This window comes from Papaver somniferum, unplaced genomic scaffold (assembly GCF_003573695.1).
Source record: "Papaver somniferum cultivar HN1 unplaced genomic scaffold, ASM357369v1 unplaced-scaffold_132, whole genome shotgun sequence".
NCBI lineage: Eukaryota > Viridiplantae > Streptophyta > Magnoliopsida > Ranunculales > Papaveraceae > Papaver > Papaver somniferum.
In genome coordinates, this window is record NW_020622381.1 from 23,616,034 (window position 1) to 23,625,408 (window position 9,375).

Sequence of the window (9,375 nt, forward strand, 5' to 3'; positions counted from 1 at the left end):
TACCTGTAAAATCGATGTGAGTCTTTTGGATGAGGTGACCACCGGTCATGAAGCTAGTGAGAAATACATGACGTGGTACTTGGGTTGGGCTCGTCTTACTGTGATTAGGGAACCGACTGCTGAAGATTTGGCTCGTAAGAGGAAGATGGCATCGAAAGACCCAGCAATAAGTCTTAAGTCTTTGTAAGTATTTTAGAGTTTCTCTTACTGTTTTAGGATTACATTATCGAATCATTCTATTAATTGTTTGTTGTTTAATTGAAAATAGAAGGAGCAATTGAAGACCTTTGTGAAGGTGTTGTGTTGCGTGAAAGATAGAGGAGAGCCTTTGTCGATTGAAGAGCAAAGCAAGCATATTGACTATGCTTGCAATATTGACAATGAGGATGCCCATGAATTGTTCAAGCAAGCTGATGCTGAAGTAAAGAGGGAAGAAAAATCCAGGAGGGAAGCACAAGCCAAGATGAATGCTGACAAAAAGAGGGCTCGTAGTGGTCGTGGTGGTGAAGATAGTAGTAGTGGTGGTGCTCCTAAATAGGGTCGTGGTCGTGGTGGTGAATGAATGCAGTCTCTAGTTTATTTCTGGTTAATCGTTGGACAAATGTTTCTTTTTAAGGTTTATGGGACATGTTTTCGTATTTTGGACAATAAGTGTTGGATTTCTAGTTGTTGAATGAATGGTTTTTTTAGCTATGTAAAGTTTCAATACATATGTCAGCATGCTTTTTTAAGTTACAGTGCCGCCCACACCAGGGACGACAAGGTTTTGAACTGTCAGACAGCCGACCCTGACACCAGAAATTATTTGCATACCAGAGTCGGCAGGATAATTAGATCAAAACCTTGTCGGCTGCTACAACGCCGACAGGGTATTATATTATAGACCATGCCGGCTATGTGTTGCAGCAAATAGCTTCTCCTGATGCCTAAAATCATCAAAGGTCGGCATGGTTATAAATTTTGTTCCTTTTCGACCACATCACGGCCGGCACGCTAGTGACCAAATACAGTTCTGACGGTTAAACAGAAAATTGCATGTTCTCGTGATGCCTAAAATCATCAAAGGTCGTCATGGTTATAAATTTCCTACCCTGCCGGCCATACCAAGGCCGGCATGCTAATGACCAAATACAGTTCCGGCGGATACACAAAAGAAACTGATCTCTTGATGCCTAAAATCATCATAAGGTCGGCATGGTAACAAAATTTCGACAATGTCGGCCAGTCTTAGTCGGCATACTAGGTAAATAAAACATCGTCGGCGGTTTTAAATTTCAAATTTTTGCAAGTACAATTGCATTGATTGATTTGTACTTATACACTATAACGGCCAAATTTGGGCACCATCCTATAAATACACTACTTATCTCCACAAAACAACACACAATTATTTGCATATACTCTCCAAAGATCATATTATCATACACTCCATCTAACTCACCCAATAGCTCTATACATATAACAATGGGTTCATTTGATTCTAATGAAGATTTGACAATCACCAAAGCTTGGTACACGGAAAAACGACTTAGACGTCAATCCTCCGAAAGGGTGGATTCCACAACCTTTTGGGCTAAGGTACACAATAAATTTAGCCAAGAGTTTGGGAATCCTAACGCAAGAAGTGTTCAACAAGTGCACGCTAGGCACCAAGTCATCGAAAACGCGATACTTGCTTTTTTATCTCTCAAACCTCAGATTTTTAACACTCGACCCTTCACCTTGTCCATTGAACAATTTGTGAGTATTTTTATGGTTTGTTTTACGTGACCCATGTTGTTTTATCTTCCAATGAAACACCACTAACAAATGTAAGTTTGTTTTTGTGTTTTTGTAGCACGAAGTCGTGAAAGCGCGCTACTTAGAGGAAAAGGGGGAAGCATTCGCTTTCGATGCAAGCTATCACTTCTTGGCAGAAAGAATCCCGGAGGATAACCCAGACTACTTGGATGTTGTATCGTCTTCTTCGGAGGAGGAAGATTAATGGCTTTAGAAGTTTTCGTATAGGTTTTGTGGGTATACCTCTATGTAAACCCTCACGAGACTATAACTCGTCCACTATGGTCACCTAGGGGTTCAAAGGCTTGATGCACATGCTAAGTGCATTCGTTTTTCCGTCGACAATGAGTTGTATTTTATGTTTCAATCAATGTAGTAACCAAAATTGCATGAATAAAGTGAATTGCATCTATTAGAATTCAGTTTTTTTTTTTTGGATAACCAAAGTCGGCAAGGTTATAAGATTACTACAGTGCCGGCTAAATTCTAACCGGCGGGGTAAGAAAGTTAATAAAGGCCGACCACATAAAGACGGTAGGGTAATAAATCAATACCACGCCGACTAACTACGCATTTATAACAGTCTCCTGTGCGTCAAAAATATTACAACCGACATCTTCTTCATTCGTATACCTTGCCGGCCGCACTAAGTCGGCACTTTCTTCAATCGTCGACCTTGCCGGCCTACTATGCTCGGCATGATCTTCACTAGTCGACCCTGCCGACTTTTCATACTTTCAGAACTGAAAGTGTGGATTTTTTCTTTGATTTTGTGTATGATTTCATACAACAGATTTTCAATCACCTTTTAGAAGTGTTTCGGTTGTGTACTTCATTTTCGTTGCAAGAGATATTCTCAAAATTAAAAAAAAATCTCATCAAAAATCATCCCACAAAAGTTCAATCAAAAACAAAATTTCATAACTTCAATTCTTAAGTTTTAATCTATTCAATCAATCTAAATTCAATTAATTAACCTAATCAGAATTTTTAGTGTTGATTAAACAAGGGCATATTAGCCATTTAGAAAATACAAGGTTAAGGGGTGGCTTGGTTTTACTTCACAATGACCAGATTTTGTCTTGTTGGGTATACCCCAATCAAGCCAGGTTAAAAAAGAAGGAGGGTCATTTGGATAAAGATGTTTGATAATGTTATCAAATGATAAATTATATCATTTAAGGGTATAATAGTCATACCAACTTAAACATAACATGTCTCACAAATCATACGTAAGAATTCGACAAATTTTATATATTTGGAAAGCTTTTTGAAAGGGCTACACAACGAGCGTAAATACAACTACCAAATTTTTATTTCATGAAATTTTTTATTCTCTAAATAATTTTTTTAAATTTTCTTCATATTTTGTAGTGTGCAGACAATATGCACACTAATTTTATGTGCAGGAAATATACACACTGATTTCTGTACATAATTTTTTAAATTTTCTTCATATTTTATAGTGTGCAGGTAATATGCACACTGATTTTATGTGCAGGCAATATGCACACCGGTTATAATATTCCAGGACCACTGAAATAATTTGCAAATTTTATTAAACAACCCTGGGACCAAAAGAGTAAAAGACTCATAATTTCCAGGGTCATAAGAATAAATTTCTCAAAAGAAAAAAAAGACATCAAACTAATATTTGGAAACTTGTTTTCCCCTAAATTCTTTAGAATGGTGTTTGTTGGACGGAAAAGATGGAATCTATTCTGGTTGGTACAGAATGAGATAGAAGGTGTTAATAATACCAAATGGATCTAAACATCCAAACCCCGGAGATTTTCTTCTCTTAATATAATGTATCGAAAGATTTGGATTTTGATTCTCACAACTGGAGATCTGAAGTTGTCTCCTAAAATATGTAGATAGTGGCTTACACAATTCATCAAAACTAAACCTTGCTCCTTATGGACATTATAAGTTGTAAGATCACCCCCACTCATGTGCAGGCCCAAAATACTTGGGAATAAACATAAGAAGAAAATGATTGTACAACGAATTGAAACAAGAAAATAAAAAATGTATTAAACGCAGAATCCATGGTAAAGTTGGTGAAGGTTGTTATCACATTATGTACCATACACACATTAGTCCTGGTGCAACGTCAAAATCTGTAACATGTTTATTTTTGATATCCATTTTTTGTAATTCTGTAACATGTTTATTTGATATCCATTTCTTGTAATTCAAGTTTCCAACCCGAATTTCCTGAGAAAACTTTACCCTTTTGCAGCTTCTAACCGGAACAACTTTTTTACTTGCGCTGTTGTCATGAATGCCATCAGCTATGTTGTGATGCCATATTAGATTCTGCAACATGAACTCTATGCCGTAAAATGACTCTACCTTCTCAAGCTATATCACCAATGAGCAACATGTCACTGCACCACCACCACACAGTTTAGTTATACATGTCCCATGGAGAAACGCATTTTAGTGTTTGAAAAAAATACACACAGAAAACAAGAAGCATTTTTCTCGCTAGCGAGCAATTGAGAAGTTACATTCACAAAATTAATAGCCATACTTAGGTGAAACAAAACTCTGTTTCCATTAATCATTATTATTAGAAAAGCGTCGAGGTAGTAAACACTAAACAGTAAACTCTGCAACTACAGTAGGAATCGTTGTAGCTGTTTATGCTTCATCGTACGTATTAATTAGTGTGCAGTATACTAAACGTCTGTTAAATTATATTAAGATCAGAGCAACTATGGTCAGAGAACTTTCCATATCTATCAAAAATTTATATAAATATATTTCTTTATCAACTTGTAACAGAAAATAAAAATGTGAATGGAAAATATTCAACTGCCTATGATTCTAGAGCCTTAATCGACACGACATATATGCAGTTTAGCAGATATCAGGTTACAGTGATACACATAATGTTTGTTGAATATACAAATGTAATACTATACGTAATTTTACATGAATGTTATATTGAACAGACCTTATGAATATGATCAAATCTGAGTACAATTCAATCTTATAATCAAATTGTTCAGCCGTATTGGAATGTGATAGCTACCTAGTCATAAATTAACCTACTTAGCATAATATTTTGTCACTAAAAAACACTTTCAAGAGTTTTGAAAATGTTAAAAGGTTGTAGTGTGAAAGTTCTGGTATTCATATAATTCGCATCTGTCTTATCTAAACAAAAGAAAACCCAAAATAAAATAATGAAAATGATAAGCACTTGCCGCCATCCTCTCGCTGACATAGCCAATGGTGCATAAACTATTAGATCTTGTATTAGATTGTGATCACTATGTAATCTTACAGATAGATTGGTGGTTGCATAAGTGTCCTAGTTTATGGCAAACAAGGTTAGGGTCCACAGTGCTCATTAATCATCTCAATTGTACATGGGGACTGTTTCATATATTCTACACCTAACTTTGTACTTCTTGTTTCATATTGAGGTGGGTAAGGATAATATAGTTGAACTAGCCAGAAAACGAAAGAACACGACTATGATACTCAAATGCAGCTCTAGAAATTATAATTTTTTGATGTGTTCTTACTCAATCTTGCAAGATTTTCCTTTTAGATGCTTCAAAACTTGTGATGACACTTCTTGGGTAACCAGCTATTGCTAGGTCGCTGTCTTAAAAATAAGAAGAATATAATACTTGAGAATCCATAGAGAGTATTCAATAATGTACCCAGCATTCACAAGTAAATTGTGATATCTGGCTACTTAGTTCAGACTTAAGTGTAATGTAGATGTATCTGGATGTTGTGGAAGATACAAAGACTATGTCAAATCTACGTTTAAAACCGTCATCTGGGTTAGACTAGGTAATGAGATATTTTAGAATATGCCATGACTTCACTTTGCAATTAACAGGAGAAGAGTCACAAATTTGTCGTTTCATAGCCCAAATGATTCTTCCTGAAGGTTCAATCATATTAAAATTGCAGAGAAAGCGTGCTTGCCTAAACAAGATTTATTTTATCCGTAGAAGATACAGTGGAGATTTTAATATAGAAATTCCTGAAGATGACACTCATATCCGACACGAAGTTTCGCTGTCGAGTAAAGCTTAAAGCTATATAAATCACAAACTTCAAATTATCATATGCTAATATTATATAAAATGTTTGAATATTGATAAGACAAGCATAAAAAGGTCGATTATGAATCAAGACTTGTAGGTATTATAATGGCCACTTCTTGTGTAATTCTAACGTGGCCATATTGTACTCGGCTAAGAATTAAATTATTCAATAAAAGTCTCCATTTTGTTGGTGTTAAACAGTGATATCCGGGTTTAAACTTTCCATACATGGTTTCTGTCGTTATGCTGATTGAAAAAGTTTAGTAAGTTTGGAGAATCTAATCATTTCTCATTCTCTACCCGAAAGGCGAGACAGATTAGTGGTTATTTGCATAGGGATGTCGGTTTCCTCAAATAAGCTTATTTTTCTTAATCGAAATTTTGTACTTTGTGAATTGAAGTCTCTCTTCTTCCCCTTCATCTCCTCGTCCACTTTCTATCTTTATCTATATTTGAGATGTTGTATAAATGAGGCACAAGGTATTGGGGTTCTCGTTATTCATATTCACTAAGTTTTTCAGTTTTCTCAAGCAAATTCTCCCACCTCATTCAGCTAAACAAACATGGAATAAAGGGAAACCAATATCGAAGAACAAACTAATTTCATTTGAATACTTAAATCATAATATAATACTAAATGAACAAATACATGCTTTCGTTTCTAGTAAATATTTGTAGTCAGGATAAACATACCTCTTCTCCGTTGCAGTCTACTTGAATGAGTGCATTGGCTCTGCAGAGGCTTTCGTACTCCACCAATCTAATTTAGATCAAGTCTTGAATCTTAATGCTTTCTGTGCAACAAGTTTACATCATTAAGAAACATGTTCCAGTACACTAACACATTATTTCAAAATACAAGCGTGCTAATTCCGCAGATTTCTGGTGCCCAAGGTTGAGATGGATCATTTATTGAGAAACCATGTATTTTTGTGTTCTGACTCTAGACAACCTCACAGGCAGATATTTTTATTTCCCTTCTCTCTCATCAAATGTCTAACCTCTGTTACTTCTTCCAGCACACCTGCTTGTGCATAATGCTCGAGAGTGCTATGTATTCACATTCTTGACCTCCAGCATAAAAAGGTGATGTGCTTCTTCCCTCCCAAGTTCTGCTTCATTAATGAACCCTCCAAGGGCCCATGGTGATGCACATACTAACACTTCGAGCACAAGGCATTGTTTAAATTGACTCCTTTGCTTTTCTAAGACGCCCAGTTCGCTCATAAAGATCAATCATGCATGCCAACTGATGTAGTTCAGGGACCAAACCACTTTTTTTTTTTCATTTTGTTAAAATATCATATCCCTTAATCCAAGAAGCCTCTATGGTTGCGAGCTGTTAAAACAGCTGTAAAGCATACATGATCAGATTTCAGATCCTCTTTTTCACAAATTTCTCAAATAGTTCAACCCCATCTTCCTCCCTCGTAAGCTGTCACCAGATGTCCCTAAAACATTAATCTTCTCAATCTTCTCATCACAAATTTCACGAGCGTAATCAATGCTGCCACGCTTCAAATATATATTGTCAAAGTGCAGTCCTTATAAAACGTTGATTTGAAACTAGAGAACTTATCACAGAGCTATAGTGCTCAAACCCAAGATCTATCATATGAACATGAAGCAATGCAATTTTCTCCATTGCATTTTCAAGTTCCATACATGCAGTGATCACACTAGTCAATAAAAAGCAACAAGGTCATATTCATCCCCAACATGGCAACATTTCTTTGACAAACTCAAAGAATCCTTTCAATACCCTTTTATGCAAACCTGTGTAACAGAAGTCCAAGAAACTTGGTCAGGATTTCTCATAAAACGGAGAACATTTCTTGCATCAACCATGAAACTACATTCTGCATATAAATCAATAAAGGCAGTATATTTATCTTTATACCCGATTCAAACAACTCTAGTATGTATTGTTTGTAAACCCAAACACAAAGCTAACAACTTCAAACAAGAGCAAAAAAAAAGATCAGTGAGTACATTTTACGAATTTTAAACAAAATCATTAACACTTTGAAAAGACCTGAATGCATGAGCTTACCAGTAAACATACTTTAACAACTCCTATTTCTGAAAACCTCCGCGAACTCAAATCCGTTGTGACATAGTAATGAATTCAGTTCTTCCGGGAATTTCGTCGAACAAAGGATGTGCAACAAACTAAAGTATGGCCGTTACTGCGAACTAACTTAAAATGGACTTAGCATATCAGAGGATTCTCGCAAATGTTAGTGAATCGGATGAATATATATAATTACTTGCCTACCAGAAAGGACGTGGGAAACCTCTCCGGCCTCTCGGTTGGAATGGGATGTCCATTCCCAACTGCTTGCCTCACTGAACTGACTTGTTTGCCATCAAAGACTGTTATGGGACAGCACCGCCCAAAAAGAGAAAATAAGATCCGAAAGGGTAAATCCGTCAATTTGGTGAAAACGATTACAAAACCCTAATTCAGCCTCCAGTTTCTCCCATAAAAGAAAAGCCTACAGCAACCTAAAAGTCCCATCACTGCTTCGACTGCCGATTCCTCAACTGTTAGTTGAACTTGCATCCTGCTTCTTGTTTAGTTGTTATTTGTTTAGGGTTACTTGGGAGTTCCATTATATTAATGCCTCTCAGAGTAGCCGTATGAGTTTCAGGGAGATTTTTTTCTTCCAAGTTTCAGTTTCATATCTGGTTTAGTGATGAGGCATAAATTGATTCAGTCTTTTTCTAGTTCTTAGAAATTGATTTTTTTTCAGAGCTTTTTGATTTTGGACTTGATAGAAAATTTTAATTGTTTTTCAATCTAGCCCTTCAATCAGCTCTGATACATCTAGTACGCTTACCTTGAACTTCCATGTTCCGATTTATTTCTTTTTGCTTGGGGTTTTAGCTTAATTTTTATTTTGATTTGCCTTCGAATAACTGGATGTGGAAATTTGAGACCACATTCGGTTCAGACAAGGGCATATAACAAATATACGAGGGGAACTGTGTTGGAATTTATTTCTTCACATTTCCATTTCCTCTTGAATCGATCCTGATGGAAAGGAATGATTTTCCTTTCTTAAGATTGTTCTAACATTTGATTTTTGTTCTTTCGAATTTCTGATCCTAGTTTGATTCAGAGACTTCATCAAACAAGACATATTATTCATACTTGCCCCAATCCAAGCTAATCCCTAAGCGAAATGATGATAAGATTCATTGCTCAATAATTCACTGAATTCTGTGATGTTACTTTCGAATCTCGACAGGTTCTGATCGCTTTGGGAATTAGAAAAACACCTAAACCTGAGCCGGTCTTATCTTAAAATGATTGCCATTTATTTGGGTGTTAGAATGAATCGATGGATTAAGCAGTGTATTTAGAAAAACACGGGAAATGCTTACCAATGGTTAAGTGCCAACCACTCTTGCGAGTCATGGCACAGACCAAATTTTCTTTTTTTTTTCTTAAGAAAGCTATTATTGGGGCGTCACACTCCGATAGAGGGATTTCACTTGGATTCTTAATGTC

The 9,375-nt window shown here is 36.1% G+C and overlaps 1 long non-coding RNA gene, 1 other non-coding gene and 1 pseudogene across 2 annotated transcripts; 2 read left to right on the forward strand and 1 right to left on the reverse strand.

Moving 5' to 3' along the window:
- Positions 1 to 3,791: 3,791 nt before the first annotated feature.
- LOC113332739 lies at positions 3,792 to 9,139 on the reverse strand. The gene is made up of 3 exons (XR_003351701.1): positions 7,912 to 9,139; positions 6,552 to 7,634; positions 3,792 to 4,172 (listed from the first exon to the last, which is right to left on the reverse strand). It is a non-coding gene; the product is annotated as an uncharacterized LOC113332739 (long non-coding RNA).
- On the forward strand, positions 8,766 to 8,894 carry LOC113333402 (annotated as a pseudogene).
- LOC113333399 lies at positions 9,042 to 9,123 on the forward strand. The gene has a single exon (XR_003351973.1). It is a non-coding gene; the product is annotated as a small nucleolar RNA snoR14 (small nucleolar RNA).
- Positions 9,140 to 9,375: the final 236 nt, after the last annotated feature.